Source organism: Bidens hawaiensis, unplaced genomic scaffold (genome assembly GCF_021521415.1).
Source record: "Bidens hawaiensis isolate Kalapana, Puna unplaced genomic scaffold, B.hawaiensis_p1.1 tig00010814_1, whole genome shotgun sequence".
NCBI lineage: Eukaryota > Viridiplantae > Streptophyta > Magnoliopsida > Asterales > Asteraceae > Bidens > Bidens hawaiensis.
Window position 1 is genome coordinate 575153 of NW_027491834.1, and position 19809 is coordinate 594961.

Below are 19809 nucleotides of genomic sequence, written 5' to 3' on the forward strand. Positions count from 1 at the left end.
TACCCAATTAGTAACATGGCTTCGCTTTCCTCATCCACCATGACAAGCGCAGCCGTCCCAACCCAAGCCACCATGGTGGCCCCGTTCACCGGGCTCAGGTCCACCGCCACTTTCCCATGCACCAAGAAGGCGGAAAACGACTTCTCTTCCCTCCCAAGCAACGGTGGAAGAGTGCAATGCATGCAAGTGTGGCCTCCACTCGGAAAGAAGAAATACGAGACTCTTTCATATCTTCCACCTCTAACCCCAATCCAATTGGCGAAAGAAGTTGACTACCTTCTCCGTAACAAGTGGGTTCCTTGTTTGGAATTCGAGTTGGAACACGGGTACGTCTACCGTGAGAACCACAGATCGCCTGGGTACTATGACGGCAGATACTGGACCATGTGGAAGTTGCCCATGTTTGGGTGCACCGACTCCGCCCAGGTGTTGAAGGAGGTACAGGAGTGCGTGAAGGAGTACCCACAAGCATGGGTCCGTATCATTGGATTCGACAACGTCCGTCAAGTGCAATGTATCAGTTTCATCGCACACAAGCCATATGAAAAATAAGCAAAAAGTATATGTATCTTTAATCTTTTTTGTACTTGTATTCCAGCTTTTATAAAGTGAGCTCGAGGATAATAAGGAAAGAAAGACTACCCAATGCCTTTCAAGTATAATAGTCTTTTAGGCATCCACTTCTCGATCCATGTTGAAGCTATATATTCCTTTTTGTGTGAACTTTTACTTTTATTTTCCTTCAGTGTTATTGATATCTTTTTCTCACGTTCATTGTTGAAAACCCAAATCATTTATACAAAACTTAAGAAGACTATTCAATTCAGGGGTGTAAATGTGTCTAGTGTAACATCCCATTTCAGATTCTTTGTCCGGCCAACTAATAGTACCTAAACAATTGTACCTTCTGTACGTTGGCCTTATACTTTGCCCAATTGTGATTAAACCAAATAGTCTTTATACCATATTCATTACGAATGACATTCAAGAAAAGTAATAATTAAGATGGACTATCCAAGTTTGATATCTAATTCTCCAATAATATATACAGCTTGTTCCATGAGTGGGTTAGCATCTTGATATAACATGCAGAGTGCACAATTGATCCAAACTATTCTAATTTCTGGTAACAACGTGGTATGAGGCAATGCTACTCGTAGTTATGAAGGTTATAACCAATACTACTAGTTACAACGGTTATAACTATCAGTATTGACCCTAATTGTCTCTACTAATTTAGCTTAACTTATGCAAATTGACCGAAATTGGCTCTCATTTATAGTCCGTGACCAGTATTAAAGGTAATTGTCTCTACGTCTAATTGATAAACAGCCACTACTAGAAAACTGGACATTTGCGACTGCTATTTCGGTCGCAAAACGGTCACAATTGCCCTGTTGCGACCGCTTTGCAACCGAGAATGCAGTTGGAAAAACGCAGGTTGCAATTGCTCTGTTGCAACCACTTTGCGACTGCCATCATATTTGCGACCACTCTACCGACCACTGCTGCCGTCACAAATCTTGCAACCCCTGCTTCCGTTGGAAAATTTTCCACCACTCCTATGGTCAGAAATTTTGCCACCGCTAATGCAGTCCCAAATTTTGCTACTACACCGCAGTCGGAATTTTTGTGACCACCCTAGCAGTACTCACCACGGTCGGAATTTTTGCGACCACCCTAGCAGTCGCAAGTTTTGCGACCACTACTGCAGTTGCAAATCCTGGACGTTTTTTTGGTCACAATGCAGTTCACACCTTTATCTTGCTTAAAAATATTTACCAAATTGTTTTTTTATATATACAAATACTTACAAAATTATACACATATAAATGCAAACACAAATCAAACTAATAACTTGTATCAAAGATGTTCAATATTAACAAAATGTTATACGGGTTCTAAAAACAAATAAAAAAGATGTTATTCTGTCTATATACATTAATAAAAAACCAAAACTAACATACTTATGAATATCAACCCATGACATACTTCTCTGTGTCCAGCTACAATCCTAGCATTGTATTTGACTCTATTCCATCAATCTTTCCTTAAGCAGAGAGGCTTCAGCATATTCTAAAAAATGACTCACATGTTATTATAGTTTCATAATACAATCATATCAAATGTGAAAATTTTGAAATAAGTATTGTGAGAGAAATTTTTTTGTGCTTTAAGGTAGAGAAATTCTATAATCTATGTTTAATGCAAGGAATATACAGCTCATAAAACAACTAATTTTGACTTTACCTTTTAAGTTTGCATTGACTTTCGAACCAGTGATGGCACCTTGTCAACTGTGGTGACTCCTCATGCTATGCTGTTATGCCTGGCAAGAGAAAAAAAGGGGGGGGGGGGGGGGGGGAGGTTTAGCACTAAACAAAATAATAAAAGATGTTAAAAGTATAACATATTTGAGGAAAGTTTCAATAATACCAAAACAATATATCCAGTCTTCCCATTAGTTCAAGAGAAAACTATAGAGATGCATATACAATAAATGATTCACTAAAAAATTTTGGTAAAAACAGAGTCTATTGACTTACTTAATTTGATGGGCTTGTGTGTTAACAGCTCAAGCGGGCATATGACTATGTGAGTATGATTAGTGCCACTTTCTTGTTGTTTCTAATATAGACAAAACAATAACAATGCAGTAGATTCATACACCATGTTTAGTCAACAATTTGATAAACTTTTGTATTAGTGAGGTTAAAGAAAGAAATTATCAACATTATCAGAAACAGTTAGCGTTAACACACACACACACACACACACACACACATATATATATATATTGAAAAAAACAAATATATATGTCTATTGAAAAGTTTATATTAGACTTTTGAATAAACCAAACAACAAAAAGAATCATTCAAATATTTCATTAAACATAATAAATCATAAAGAAAGTGCTGCTTCAAATAATCAACCAACATAATAAATCCTAAAATTAAAGCCTAAACAACAAACAAACACGAAATCCACCACTATATACAAGGATAAAACTATAACTAAAATCCACTATTTCAGGCATTGCCAAATCATGCATCAACTATAAGAGATCTCAAAATTTAAACCAGAAACTAAGAAATTAGGACGCATTGAAGAAATAGAAATAGCAAACCTGAGCATGAATCGACGAAATCGTGGAGATCAAATCACCTCCGAAATGCCTGCAATATATTTGCATATGTTTAGTATATATTTCAGTATATTTTAATATATCTAAAGGAAGCTATAGTTTTTAGTGTTTAACCTTGTTGTGCCTTTCCTGTATATCTACACTCCGTAAATGTTGTTACTGGTTCTGACTATTTCGAAGATGAATACATCGATATGTTGATGAACCTGCAAATGAGAGAGTAATCGGTTTTAGAGTATAAACGATCGTTTAAAAGAAAGCGGACCAACTTTTAAATTTCAAAATTGCATTTTGACAGCATAAATTTCAAGAAAATTGGCCAACTTACCCAAATGTCCCATTATACAAGTTGTCACATAACTTGTATCCGAACCCAAGAGTTTCGCAAGCCCAAAGTCAGAAACTTTAGGGTTCCATTGGTGATCGAGTAATATATTATTGGACTTGATATCACGATGAACCATTTTCGTTTCGAGACCCTCATGGAGATAAGCCAAACTGTAATAATAACATAAAGCATTAACAATTACAACAAATCTTGAATTACAAGCAAATTATGCTAATAAATTTGACAAGCATACCCTTTTGCAGTTCCTTGAATGATATTCATGCGAATACTCCACGTTAAAGGGCTAACATCCCTAACCTCACCGTGACTCCACTGTTCAAGATTCCCGTTGTCTATATATTCATAGACCAGCATCTTGGAAAAGAACATTTAATAAGAATAACAAAAACAAAAACTTTGGAAAATAAAATTCTTGAATAAACTTAATTCTTACCTATAGGCTCCTTCAACACAATACCCTAGCAAACAAACAAAATTTTTGTGGCGCACACGCCCAATCGCTTCTACTTCTACTTTGAACTCCCTCTCAGCTTGACCCCTGTTTGTTTATCATATGGAAAAAAATGCAAACTTTACATTAAAAAGACGGTATACAATTTATTTAAAAAAAAAAACTAAAATTTGTAAACTACAAAGAATCCCCTTGTTTTATTATTAACTAAAGCCTAACAAGTTCTTACATAGATATCAGAAATTGAGTTGTCAAATTATCATAAACCATCCATTAATCAAAACAATGGGATATGATTATGAGAGATCTCATTCTTCGTGAGAGAACTAGAGAACTCCATACTATATATATGCAGTATACATTACATATATGTAGTATATACTACATATATACTATACTTACTGCATATATATAGTATTTGACGTGGTATAAAACAATAAACTTAGTTTACAACATTGCTATATTTTGACTTTAGAAAGTATGCGATGTGTAATTTAAAAAAGAAACACAATGCATGGTAAAAAAAGACTTATCTGATCTAAACTCGAACAATAGTTTGAGGCTCACACTAATAAATAACATAACAAAGAATAAATCCACCTTCACTTATGTTCTTATCGAAGGCTTTAACAATAAATGTGTAGCCAAGGCTCTAACCGATCCTACTGTTTATGCTACTTTTCTTGTTGTATATGTCCTCACTCAAAATCATCATATCTAATGTGCTACAAATAAATTTATTTGAACGTCACCTAAAGTTTATTAGACTTTACTTAAATACCGTAAAACACCTTAGCTTGAAGACATAAGAAAGAATACCTTCCAGAAGTAATGGCGGTGGCTTTTCTTTTTTCCCTTCCGGGCAATCTACCACACCGGTAGCTTTTCCTTTTTCCCCTTTCGAGCAATCTACCACACCACCATCAAGCAAAGTAGCAGGCCCTATGGTAACCACAGCAGTTTATTAGTTGTCGTAAATCAGACATATAACTGGAAAAATATAACCGAGAGAGTTGTTGGACTTACCAATATAAAAGTTGTCTCATGTGAATGTAGGGATTCGCAACACTAATTGAAACTTTTGTTCATTTAATTATCATATAAGTAAGCAAACAGAAAGAGAGAGAGAGAGAGAGAGATAACTAAAAAAATCCTTTTTGTAACATATAATAAGTTCATTCATATAAAACTTTGACCAGAAATAGAAGTTTGTGCAAAAGTGGAGCGCCGCCCAAAACACACAATCAGGCTGAGGGGTGTGGAGCGCTAGGAAGGGCGCAAGAGGCCAGACCGGGGCGCGAGCACCACACCACCGAGGCGCGAGAGGGGCGCGAGAGCGGAAAACGAGGCAGGCGCCAGGGTGCTAGCGGCTGAGAATGGCGTGAAGTTTTCTTGGAAAGCGTGAATAGAGCCGTTGGGGGGGTGATTTATTAAAAAAAAAAACGTTTTTTTTCCTATATATAATAACAAACCCATATCAAACCCATATCAAACCTATATCAAACCCGATTTTGTTTCTCTGTATTAAACATATATCAAACCCAAACCAATATCACATACCAATATCACATACCACACCCAAAACCCGAAATCACCCCATCTTCCAAACCTTTTTTTAAAAACATGGCTGGAAATTGGTACCCAAACCTAGATTCAGATTACAGTTACGACGATTTATGGTCGGCACCGGACCAACCGATGTTTTATTCGGGGTCGCAACAATCATCCGGCTTTCAACCATCCAACATACAACCGTCTCCTAACTTTGTAGTTCCGGAGACACAAGAACCAGAACCAGAAGGTGAAGCTGCGGGACAAAGAAGACGCGTCCACCGGAAAAAACAAGTTGCAACGGACGGGTCGGGTTCGGCTTCGACTGGAAGGGCGAAAAGGAAAATCACTCCGTGGTCATCGGATGAGAAGGAAGCCCTGTGTCGGGCTTGGATAGCCATTTCTGAGGATCGGCGTTGCGGTAATTGTTTTAACGTTTTTAAAAATGATTTTAAAAAAAAGTTAAATAAAAAAGTTAAATGACTTACAAATTTATTTATGCATTTTGCAGCCGACTATCAAAAGAGCAAGGTCTTTTGGACAAAGGTTAGGGAGACGTTCTATTCGCTCGTTGGGAGTACAGAGCGGAACCCCGATATGATTTCGGGTCGGTGGACCGAAATCAGAAAATTTGTCGGCTTGTTTACTAATCTGTTCAACAGGAACGCCGGTCGTATGAGACCAAGTGGCAGTGACGATTTGGCGGTCTATAATTTCACTGTCGAAGAGTGGAAGCAGGAGTGCCTGCGGAGGTATGGGACGGTGAAGACGTGGGACGGTGTAAAGGTGTGGGAGAGGTTGAGAAGGTGTTCCAAGTGGGTTGAGCTGGTGGCGCCGGACCTTGATGCGGAAGTAGGGCCGAAACGGACTAAAACTAGTTCGTCTGGAGCGTACAGCACTTCCGCCGGGTCGGATTGCCGGGTTGGATTCGACCTAAACGTTGCGGGGGAGGAAACGTCTTCACCGCCGAGGAGGCGGCCATTGGGAAGGGACGCCAGGGGGAAAAAACCGGCTGAGGGGGAAGCCGTAAACATCAACGATCTTGTTGAATCCCTCAATAAATTCAACAAAACCATGGAGGTGGTCTCTATTGACAAAAAGGAGAAAAAAAGAATGAGAGATTTGGACTTCCTTGCAAGAGACTTCAGCCACCTAAATCCGGTCGACCAAATGCTGATGGAAAAACAAAAGGAACGTATCCGGAAGAGGTTGATCGAAGAAGACGAAGACGAAGCCGAATAATAAGAATAATGTTTTTCTTTAGTACTTTAATTTTTTTTTATATATTAATGTGTTTTTTTAATTAATGTGTGTTTTTTTAAATAATTTCTTGTTTTTTTAATAATACGTTTTTTTAATACATTTATAAAAAAATAAAAAAATAAACCGCTCGCGCCCCCTCTCGCGCCCCTCCACACCATGGCCCGGGGCGCTATCACCACTACCAACACCCATCTTATCAAGTTTCTCTCTCTGCCACACGTCACAATATTATTGGCTGGCGCCCCCACTCACGCCCCCTCTCGCGCCCCCCACACCCCTCAGCCTCAGAAGCTGCCACCAGTAACGCTACAAGGAGTTGTATTGCAGGCTTCAAAACTTGTCGATGTAGCACAGTAGCAAACTGTGAGTGCCACCGACCTTTCAAATTAATATAGATATAATTTTGAGACTCCGCTCAAACTTAAAGCAATCGAGGTCCATGGGAAAAACATAAATTATACACATCACATTTGATTTTCTGCAATAGAATTTGATCTCAAAACGCACGCATCATCTCATCAAATCATCAATAACTAACCTCATGCTAATATCTTAATGTAATATGTTTATATATGAGCCCTAATTTAGAGGTCTTATTAATTCAAAGTAGTGAAAACACATAACAAATCAACATGAATAAATCTCAATTGCTAGTTAAACAGTGGATGATAAATAGAATATGAGCCCTAATTTAGAGTTTGTAAAGCACATGAAATCAACGTGAACGAAACTCAATTGCTAATTAGGTTTAGAAATTAACAGCTATAAACATACCTCGATTCCGTTTATCATCCAATGTGTACGGATTCTTAGCTCAAATTCATCGGAAATTGATGCGGTCTGTTACCGAGAGAGGAATATTGATGAACACATCGCCGCCGGAGATTTGCCTGTGCCGCCAGCGGAGATTTGCTGGAGATAGTCGGTGAAGATGACAAGAGTCACCGGAAACTAAAGCGGTCCGTGCTCCGTACATACGCCGCTATGGATTGATAGAGATAGATTGTGAAATTAATTTGTTCAAAGTGTGGTCACGTGCTCCGTTTATATGCTTTTTTTTTTCTTTTTCTTTTTTTCATTTTTGTGATGCTTTTGGTTAATAAAATGCATACAATTAAGTTAACTAAACCATTTGCAAAATTCCGACTGTTTAGGCGTGGTTGCAAAAATTCAGATTGCGGTTGCAAAAACTCCGACCGTTTAGGCCCGGTTGTAAAAACTCCGACCGCCTAGTCACCGGTTGCAAAAATTCTGACTGCCTAATCACCAGTTGCAAAAACTCCAACTTAGTAACCGAAAATATGCGGTTGCAAAATCTTCGACCGCTTGGCTACCGTGTCAAGTAACTACGGTTTTCGTTAGCAAATTTGCTAAATCGGTCGCTAAAATTGCTACCGTTTTTTTCGGTAGCAAATTTTGGTGGCAATTACTCAATTTTCTAGTAGTGAGCATCCTGGCTAGTATGTCCTTGTTATTTCTTTATTGATCATATTTGGTGATTAACGATTGATAATAGCCATAATTTATTAGGTGAAAATAATTGAAAGTAATTAAATTTAATTGTGCCAAATTGATAGGTGTTTATAACATCGAACATCTATGAACTATAATGACACTAATTGTCTCTGTGACTTTTTTTGCAACCGTCTTATTTTAATTTTGTTTTTGAAAGTTAATTTGTTTAAACTAGCAATTATATTTGCGACGAAACCAATTTTGGTAATTTTATTTCCTACCTTTTCTTCAACGGACTTCATTTTCATTTTATTAGTGACCATTTTAACAAACATTTACAGTAAAAAATTTGTGACCGTTTTAACGACTAAACCATTTTTATTTTATTAAATTTACTAGTTTTTAGAAGTAGCGACCATATTTGTAATCGAAACAATTTCGATGGTGAATTTGGAAAGGAATGAAAAATTCAGTTGCTAAATTTGCGACAGATTTTGTTTTAGTCACTAATTTGCTACCACAGTATGTTGGTAGGAAATTTGCGACCAAACTAATTTATATTTTATATGTTTATTCTTTTTCTTAAACTAGAGGCAATACAACCGAAACATTTCGGTTGCTACTTTGTAACCGATAGAAAAAATTTGGTTGGCAATTTGCGACCGATTTTTCCTTTGGTTGCAAATTTTGAAGATTCAATTTGGTCATTAATTTTGAGACCAAACAATACCGGTAGGTAAATTTGCGACTGCTTTGTGACCAAATTTATTTATATTTTATTTGTTTTTTCTTGTTGTAAAACTCTCGATCACATTTGCAACCAAAACGATGTCGATCCCTACATTTGCAACCGATTAATGACCAGAAACCCGATTGCTAATTTTGCGACTGATTTGAATCTGGTCGCTAATTTTGCAACCAATTCTGTTTTGGTTGCTAACTTTGTGACTGTTTTGATGTCGGTCCCATAAATGGTCGCTAATTTGCCGACCATTCTGGTTGGTCGCAAATTTCGGTCGCTTTTGCCATTTGTGTAGTAGTGATATAAATGACTTCTTATATTTAATAGTACAAATAAATATCACAAGTACTTACTATGTATATGCACATACAAAGATCAATCACAAAACTTCGTGTTCCTTCATCGTTGTATATGAATCATTTAAGGTACATGTATATTGTTCATATAACATTGTAACAACATAAAATAAAATAATAATAACTATGATCATGTTATGATTCATAATTATCATTCTACTTGATGACGATATGTCTTAACATAAAGATTGGTCTTGCACGTTAAATCTAGTTTAAATGTATGATGGATTATTAGCTTGGTGTGTGACCTTGTATTATAATATACCATTTTGCACTTTCTCTATAGGTGGAGAACAGACCCAATGGCTCTATTGAAAAGTTGCAACCCTTCTGAAAAGGCAAACAGTTGGGATCTACATCTGTTAATACCATTTACAATTATTGATCATTTGTATCAAATAAAAGTTTTAATATCACTGTTCAGAGTTACCACTGATGGTTGTTTGTTACTTCTCCAAGTTGCCAGCACTCCATAGTTGCAACTGTTGTATATTCGCAATTGATACACAGTTGTAACATGACGTGTTGTCACTGATTATTAGTTTCCATTAATCACCATTTTTAATGAAACTTAACATGTAGATTCAAAACATTTCAATAAAGTACTTTTAAATCTTTTCCTTAGATCAATCGTGCACCTCTACACCTCCTAGATCGTACAAACAACTAGCCTCCCATTCCAAATATCTTACATCCGTTAAGTTTTTAACTGACCAAGAAAAGGACAAAAACCAAGTTTTTGCATGTATGAAAGGACGACACCAACTCTCATTCTTTATCCTTTTGCCTGCGATCCAATACAAACGAGTTTTCTAGAAATAAGATGACTGCGACACCTCATGGTCCATTGGTAATCATGGAAAAAATATCCCATTCGTAATCATGAAAAGAATTCTATAAAAAGACATATATGTTCACATGTACACTATTTTATATATAATTTAAAATGTTTAAAATAGTAATATAAATTTTGGTTAGATTTGAACATGAAAAGTAAGGATGTTCAGTAGCGAGCATCTCTTCTTCTTTTTTTCTTTTTCCTGTTTTTCTTTCTTTTCTTTTCTTGTAAATATCTTTTTTTATTTTTATTAACGACCAACAAATAAAGCCCGGCTATTTAGGGTAACCCAATGACAAAAGACAACCTCATACGCTCGTGATCACAGATAGTGCCGGGTAGCTCAAGCACCGCCTCCTGTTCCGAGAAATAACCCGAAGGCCTATTGCAGTTGAACCCAGTTGAGAAAGGATTCGAACTTGAGAATTTACGGTCTCCAGCCAAATTTTCATTTCTCCTCCAATATAAGTTGAGCTAAAGCTCGTCAGCAGTGGCACATTAATAAAGCAATAGGTTCAACACGCGACATCAATTGCATCAGATTTCGTGCTAACATGTCACTTAAAGCCTAAAAGGCGTCCTTAGTAGTAAACGGCATTTCTTTAGAAAGGCTAGCTTAACATGATCTTGATCCCACGTAAAAGCCTAAAACCCACCCTTTATAAAAAATATAGAACAAGTCATGGCCTTCCATAAAATTATAGTTATAGCTTACTGGATGTGTGCGTTAGCAATTAAAAAACATGACTTGTGTGATGCGTAAAAATAAATATATTTATATATTTATTATATGACCATAATAATCATTTATGTAATAAATAGATCAAAATAATAAATAATTATCCCTTATTATTATATTAGCTTAGTAGTTTTTGATGGACTATATTACCCTTACTGGCTAATAAAGGGTTGTCCCTTGAGGGTATCTAAGGAAGACTAATTAGCATCAAAGAGGTTACAAAAGACACATAAAATACATACTCATAATTCGTAACCTTCTTTCTCTCCCAAATTGGTTCTCTCTCATTCTTAACAATACATTTAAAGGGGAACTTAGTCAAGCTAACAATCATGTCTGGAAGTTTCTCATCTGCTATTGCTGCTCTCTCTGTTGTGACATGTACGCATATCTAATTAGGTTTATCATATTAATCACGTTTTCCATTATAATTGTGAGAAATTGATCAACATGTGGTATCATAGCGATGTTGTTTAATAGATTTTTCATGGTTTTCCAATAAAATATGGATTTAAACCGGAAACATGAACTTAAAGCCTTGATAAACCCTAATCTTGTACTTATTTTGAAATCAGGTTTTGTTTTAATTTTTATATAAACCGTTTTATTATTAAAAACCATTTCATATAACAAACCTATTAAAATCATAACAGTGTTCGGTGATGTTCTTCATGTTCATCATAGGTTTTTCGAAAATAACCTATAATTTGGTTAAAATTCGGATCTTGATTGTGTTAATTAGATAAACAAATCTCCGAAAATCTTTTCGAAATTTAAACAATTAATGAGAATATAATTTCGAAATTAATAAAATCTTGGAGATTAATATGATTCTTAGTAATTTGAACCAAAATACAATTGCCTTAACTAGTTGTCAGTTTACGTCAAGATCTCACTTAAAACCGAAATCTTTGTTGACATCGAGATCTCACTTAAAACTGAAATATCGGTTGACACCGAGATTCATTAAAAACAAAAATCTCAGTTAAAAACCAAGAACTCAAGGTTGACTGAAAACCCTTAAACTGACCGAAAACTAAACATGTTACTCAAGTTTGATCCGCGCTTGGGGTTTGATATTAATAGATAAATCGTTTTGTAAACACTAAAAATTCATTAAAACTTTTACATAACATAAAAGCTTACTTGGATGAATTTTGATGTTTCACTTCTGTCCAAATGTGATGTGTTACATCTATTCCTCGTTGATCAAGTCTAACTATAAGCTTTTGTTAATTTTGCCTAATTGATTTAAATGTTTCACTTTTGCCCGAATGTGATATGTTACATCTAACAAAGTTAATTCGTGCATAACTAGAATAATTATCTCACTTCTGCCAAAGGTGATGTGATTGTTTTGCACATATATTTAAACAAGCTTTATTTTCTGCCCAAAGGTGGAATAAAATTTGTTTAAATAGTAGTTTTATTTAATATGGTCTATTCTTTTGATGTTAATATAGACGTTAATTATCACAGCTTCATAAATATTAAATGGTCTTTATCTATGCCTACTTTTGTTTAAGTTGTCCCTAGATCACTCTAAGTTGCTTCTAGTTTAGTATCTTATAATTCTCATCTAAGTTCCACTAATAGCTCATAATGGCGGGATCATACCATTAACTGGTGACAACTTTGGTGCCTGAAAGGACTCTCTTTTGCTTAATCTTACCTTCTTGGATTTTGAATTTGCTTTTACAAACGAGGAACCTACAGAACTAACTAATCAAAGCACTCTTGCTCAGAACTTACTATTCGAAAAATGGAAGATGTGTAATCGCATGCCCTCATGCTTATGAAGAACTCCATCAGCATAGCCATAGGAGGAGCCATTCCAGACTCAGAAAATGCTAAAACCTGTCTACCTATTGTGGATGAGCAATTCAAAGGACCGTCTAAGGCGCATGCGAGTACTCTTATTCTCAAGCCGGTGACGACTAAGTATGATGGAAGAAGTAGCATTCGTGGGCACATTATGATGATGAGCGGCATGACTCATAAACTAAATGGATTAGGCATGGAGATCAGTGATAGTTTTCTGGTACACTTCATAATAAATTCTCTTCCTACTGCCTATGATCCTTTCAAAATCAATTACAGCACTCACACAGACAAATGGACTATGAGTGAGCTGATTGTTATTTGTGTGCAAGAGGAAGAGCGTATGAAGTTGGACAAACCTGAAATTACCTACATTGCCACTAGTGCCAAGAAAAGGAAGAACAATCACCCAAGAAGGAGTTTGTTAAGGTCCAAAAGACTAATTTAGGTGCTACATCCGGCTCTCAGAACTTCATTGGTAAGCCTTTCTGCATGTTCTGTAAGAAGTACATTCATAAGCAGAAAGACTGCCCAGACTTTAAGGAGTGGCTGGCTAAGAAAGGTAATGATCTCTTTATGATACTAGAGTCCTATAATTTAACTATTCCTGCTAATACATGGTGGTTTGATTCTGGTTCTATGGTTCATTTGACAAATTCTACTCAGGGATTTCTTTCAATCCAGAAGATGGAAAGAAACCAAAATACACTAAAAATGGGGAATGATAAAGAACTTGAAGCCAAGGCTATGGGAACTTTACAATTAATAATGAAAACTAGTTTATGTATAAACTTTATGATACCTTATATACTCCTGAGATTATTCAGAATCTTGTACCAAGACCAAAGTTAGACATGGACGGTTTTGATGTTTCTCACGATCGTGGCTAACTTACAATTTCTTGTAATTCTCAAGTGTTTGGTTATGGTTTTTTGGATGGTGGTCTCTGTAGATTAGTACTAGATGATAATTTATCTAAATCTTTGTTATAATATACTCTTAATGAATCACTTACACAGATTGAAGAGAAACGAGACTTAGAGACTTCATCTATGTTGTGACATAAACGTTTAGGCCACATCTCATGAGACCAGTTAGCCCGACTCGTAAAGAATGAAGTCTTACCATATCTCAATTTAACTTACTTTGGAACATGTGTCAAATGCTTAAAAGGAAAAATGGCATCAGCAAATAAGAAAAGTGCCACTCGGAGCTCTAATTTATTAGAACTCATTCACACCGGTATTAGTGGTCCTTACTCCATTGCTGCCATTATTGGACATACTTCATTTATCACTTTCATTGATGATTATTCCCGTTATATATACCTATATCTCATTATGGAAAAATCTGAATTTGCTACGACTTTTAAAGATTATAAAACTGAAGTTCAAAAACAACTAGATCTTCAAATAAAAGTTGTAAGATTGGATAGAGGAGGTGAATATTATGGAAGGCATACTAATATGGATCAAGCTCCCGGTCCATTTATAAGTTTTGTAAGGGCCATGGGATCGTGAACCAATACACCATGCAAGGTACTCCTCAGCAAAATGGTGTCGCTAAATGGATAAATGGATATGGTATGCAGTATGTTAGCCAACACTAATTTACCTTTATTCCCCTGGACTGAAGCCTTAAAAGCAGCTGTTCATATACTCAATAGATTTCCTTCCAAATCTGTCTCTAAAACTCCTTATAAACTCTGGACAAGAAGGAAACCGAGTCTTAGATATATGAAAGCATGGGGCTGCATTGCTGAAGCAAAACTTTATAACCCTTTCCTAAGAAAACTTGACCCTAAAACTATTACCTATTTCTTTATCAGGTATCCTAAAAATTCAAAGGGTTATTGTTTCTATTGTCCTTCTCACGTCACTCGTATTGTAGAAACCAAGCGTGCCACATTCCTAGAAGATTACAAAATCAGTGGGATTACTACAAACCTATATGAAGAATTGCAAGAGATATAAGAAGCAGGGGGAGACTCGTTGCTTATTATAACTCTAATTATCACTCTTGTACCCAATGCAATTGAACCTACTGCACCAACTTCTCCACACTTAAAACCTACCATACCAGAAAATGAAGGCACATCAAATACTCAAGACCAAGACAATTCTAAACCCGATAATCAACTTAGAAGATCATCGTCCAGAAGGCCTACTAACTTTGATGATTACGTTACTTACTTGACTGAAGCAGACGTCAGAAAGCTTAAAGATCCTAGCTCTTTTAATGAAGCCATTAGCAGTAACCAATCTTTCGAATGGAATAAAGAAATGCTTGATGAGCTTTACTCCATGACAAAAAATGACGTTTGGGATTTGCTAGAATTTCCCAGTGTTGTTAAACCTGTCGGTAGTAAGTGGGTGTTCAAAATGAAACTGGATCCAAATGGGAACGTTGAATGCTATAAAACGAGATTGGTTGCAAAGGGCTACACTCAAAAAGAGGGAATTGATTATCAAGAGACCTTTTCACCCGTCTCTCGAAAAGATTCATTAAGATTTGTTACGGCCCTAGTAGCTGGTTTTGATTTACAGTTGCATCAGATGGACGTAAAAACCGCTTTCCTTAGCGGCGATTTAGACAAAGTTGTATACATGAAACAACCTAAAGGCTTTAGACCTGAAGGTCAAGAACATCTAGTCTATAAGATGAAGAATTCAATATAAAGGTTGAAATAAGCATCACGTCAATGGTACTTAAAGTTTGATAAAGTCATGAAGAAACAAGGTTTTGCAAAGAATCAAGTGGATCAATGCACCTACCTCAATATGAGTGGGAGTAAATTTACTATACTTGTCCTTTACGTAAATGATATTCTATTGGCAAGTAATAGTCTAGATATGTTGCATGAGTCAAAGCGATTCCTTTCCCATAACTTCAACATAAAGGATATCGGGGATACTTCTTACATTATTGGCATCGAAATCTATCGAAACAGAACCAAAGGGATCTTTGGATTATGTCAAAGGGCCTACATTGATCGTGTTCTTAATCGGTACAACATGCAATGTTGCCACCAATGTGTAGCTCCAGTAGTTAAAGGATATATTTTTGGTTCATTCCAATGTCCGAAAACAGAGGTTGAAAAGGCACAATGAGAATGATACCTTATGCATCATTATGCTCAAGTTTGTACTCATGCAGACATCGCTTATACTGTTGGAATGTTGGCCGTTATCAGACTAGCTGTGCCCAAGAACATTGGAAAGCAGCTAAGAAAGTGCTTTGATATCTGCAGAGGATGAAAGACTATAAACTGCCTTGTAGAAGAAGTGATAGTATAGAAGTGGTAGGTTGTTTTGATTATGACTTTGCTAAATGCAAAGATGACATGAAATCCACTTCGAGGTATATCTTTATGTTAGCGGGCGGACCCATTTCTTGGAGGAGTCATAAGCAACAGTTAACTACAACATCCTCTATGATGGCGGAATATATTGTTGTACTGGACTCAAAGTAGTTAATTCCATTTCTAGACCATTGAAGCTTTATTATGATAATTCAGCTATCGTTAGTTTCTCGAACAGTCACAGTTCGATTAGAGCTGGTGTATATCTTGATACAAAGTATTTATTTGTTTGTGAGCGAGTTGAGGAAAATAATCTCTATATTGAGTATATAAGTATTAAAAATATGTTTGCGGATCCGATGACTAAAGGTCTCCCACCTAAAGTTTTTTTAGAACATGTTTCTAATATGGGACTTACTGAAGACCTTATTTAATTGCATATTGTACTTGCTACGTTTTATTTAATAAAAATTTCCTCAGTTTTGATTTTGGTTGTCTCTTAATATGTTCTGTATACATAATGACATATAGACAATTTATTATACGAATCAAAAGTTTGAGAGGGGGGGGGGTCTTGAGCTGATGTTCAATTCAAATGACTGTATTTCTCTACTCCAGTTTAAGTTTAAAGCTAAAATGAGTGTTAAAATCTGTAGACTAATCTAATACTCATAATAGATTATTACTCGGCCAAGTGGGAGAATGTAAGAATTAAGAATAAATATATTTATATATTTATCATATGGCCATTATAATCATTTATATAATAAATAGATCAAAATAATAAACAATTATACCTTATTATTATATTAGCTTGGTAATTGTCGATGGACCGTATTACCCTTACTAGCTAATAAAGGATTTCCTCTTGGGTGTATTTAAGGGATGCTAATTAACATCAAAGAGGTTACACACGACGCCCAAAATATATACTCATAACTCGTAACCTTCTTTCTGCCCCAAATCGGTTCTCTCTCAAGAACCTTAATCCCCATCCTTAACAATGCATCTTAAAGGAGAACTCGATCAAGCTGACAATCATGTCTAGAAGTTTCTCACCTGCTGTTGCTACTCTCTCTGCTATGCTATGACAGGTACGCACATCTAATTAGGTTTATTATATTAATCATGTTTTCCATTATAATAGTGAGAAATTGATCAACATAACGGATTTAATTTTAATCCCGTGGATGCTAATAGCCTCTATTTTACATCCATACAAAGCAATGAATAAAATCAGCTCAACTAACATCAGACCCAAATAGTAAAAGGACTTCATTTTCCTTATACACCATGGTCACCACAGTCGTCCGAACTCAAGTCACCACCATGGCTATATTCATCGTACTCACAGGTCTAGCACCACTTTTTCTTGAGCCAAAAAGGTGGAAAGCGACTTCTCTTCCCTTCCCAGCAATGACGAAAAAGGGCAATCCTTTGATTGAAGAAATATGACTTTTTAATACCGTCCACCTCTAACTTAGGTCCGACTAGCCGAGGAAGTTAACTATCTTCTCCATAACAAGTGGGTTCCTTGTTGGGAATTGAACACGTGTTTGTTTACCGTGAGGACCATAGGCCACTAGGATATTATGACGTCAAATGCTGGACAGTGTGGAAATTGTTCATGTGTAGGTGCACTCATGCCCAGCCCTAAGAGGGGGGGGGGGGGGGGGGGAGGTTGGCCTACGGGTCCAAATTTTTTTTCTTTTAATTATATATGTTTAAGGAAATATATTTAGATTATATATACACTTATTGTACATCAAAGTTTTCTTACTTCAGTTGGAAAAATCCATTGGAAGTAAATGCAAAGGTCAAAAGTAGTCTTGAAAACAACACAAGATATTTTTTATGTATCTTATTCTTCTTTTTTTCTCTTTGAAAGATTGTCCCACAAAAGCCAATTTGTTTAAACATTAAACCAAATTTAAGAAAGACACAAAATCTATATCACTTGTCCTGCATTTTTATTACTTGTCCCGGGACCAAAATGTTCCTAGGATTTTCGAAGCCGGCCCTGAATGCACTGACCCGCCCCAGGTGTTAAAGGAGCAAAATGAGGGCAAGATCCAGGAGTACTCTCAAGCATGAATCTGTATATTTGGATTTTACAATGTCCACCAAATTCAGTGCATCAGTTTCATACATTTATATATTATAGTTGATCGTAATTTTCTATCAAAAAAAAAAAAAGAACCTGCAATATATATATCTACCTTTATTTAGTGTAGGAACTCTGCTATCTAGAAAAGGAAGCCAATATTAACCAAAAGTATGTTTGTACAAATGATTTATGTGGATGATTATGGGTGTCGTTTAAGACGGTTATCCTAGTTGTCACGTATTACATGTTGGATTTGTTGCGATGTAAACCTCATCAGCTCTCCTTTACCTTCTTTCTCGTGCAAACAATATAATAGTCTAGCTATATTATTCATATATACAATTACAATACTATAGAGTTTTCTAGAAATAAGATGATCGCGACATAACATTAGTATGGAATAAAGGCATGTAACGACATAATCACATGTACAGCATTTAATGAATAAATGTTTATAATGCCATGAGGCCCATGACAATTTTGCGGTTGGCTTTATAATACAATATGTCATGCGGTGATGGTTAAGGCTTGGGATCTTAAGGTCCCAAGGAAACCTGTTAATCTGCAGATTCAAAGTGGTTTTCTCATAGTGGTGGGTTTTCCTCCGTAATAGTGTTCCTAGGTGAGTCAAGCCTGGAGCGTCAAAATCATTTTGGACGGCTGATGTTCCGTCTTAGAAAGGCTCACTCAAGTATTGAAGATAGTTCGACGCGTTATTAAAAGAAAGAAAAAAGCATGATAGTTGTTATTTATTTATAATTTTTTTGTTAGATTTGAAGAAAGAACGTAAGGTCGCTCGTAACCCCCCCCCCCCCCCCCCCCCCCCTCTGAAATAAAGCCATTTCCACAAAGAAAGACCACAATGCTTCTTTGACCGCTAGTTTCCTTATATATTACACTTTAAGAAAAAAGTTTAAATAAATTAGAACTTCGATCAAATCGAATTTTAGTTTTATATTTAAGTTTGATTATTGGTTTAGTGTTTTGGGTTGAAAGGCCAACTAATTCAAAGTTTAGTTTTTTGATCAAATCCTAAATTTAAATTTCTTATAACCGAACAAATGATTTTTTTGTTTCATGTTTCTTCTTTGTCAATCGTAGCTCATCATCCACGTAACTTGATTATTGTTTCTTCATCGTCCCATGATTTTATTTGATTTCAACTTAAGGCGCCATCGACTAAGACCTAAATAGCAATGACCCCAATGCATACAAAACGACTTGATAAAATAGCGACGAAATACATACTAAAGTGTAGCAATTAATGCCATATAGTCTATGATATTCCTCACACATTAGCCGGGCATTTGAAGCGTACAAATGTACAATTAAAATCGAATATAATTCAAATAATCAAGTATGAGTCTATGATAATTATGTTAACAAAATGAAGTAAAAGTTACGAGTGTCGTTAGTTAAATATTTTATCGTCGAGTCATAATAATAATATTATAATAATGGGAAAAAAAAAAAAACCAGAGAGAGATAGGATGTCTCGTAGTCACATACTTTCATATGGCCTTCCATACAACTTTGGCCTATCTTCATCTATCCTAATGGTTCACTCTTGTGTGGCCAATTTGCAAATATTATCATTAACCATAGGCATCCATCGGTCACAATTGCACCACCACAAATAACTTATCTACTGGATTGATTACGGCCCCTTTGATGCAAATTGCCACCCTCCT

General features: G+C 36.0%; 1 pseudogene; it reads left to right on the forward strand.

Moving 5' to 3' along the window:
- On the forward strand, positions 1–768 carry LOC143536569 (ribulose bisphosphate carboxylase small subunit, chloroplastic 4 pseudogene; annotated as a pseudogene).
- Positions 769–19809: the final 19041 nt, after the last annotated feature.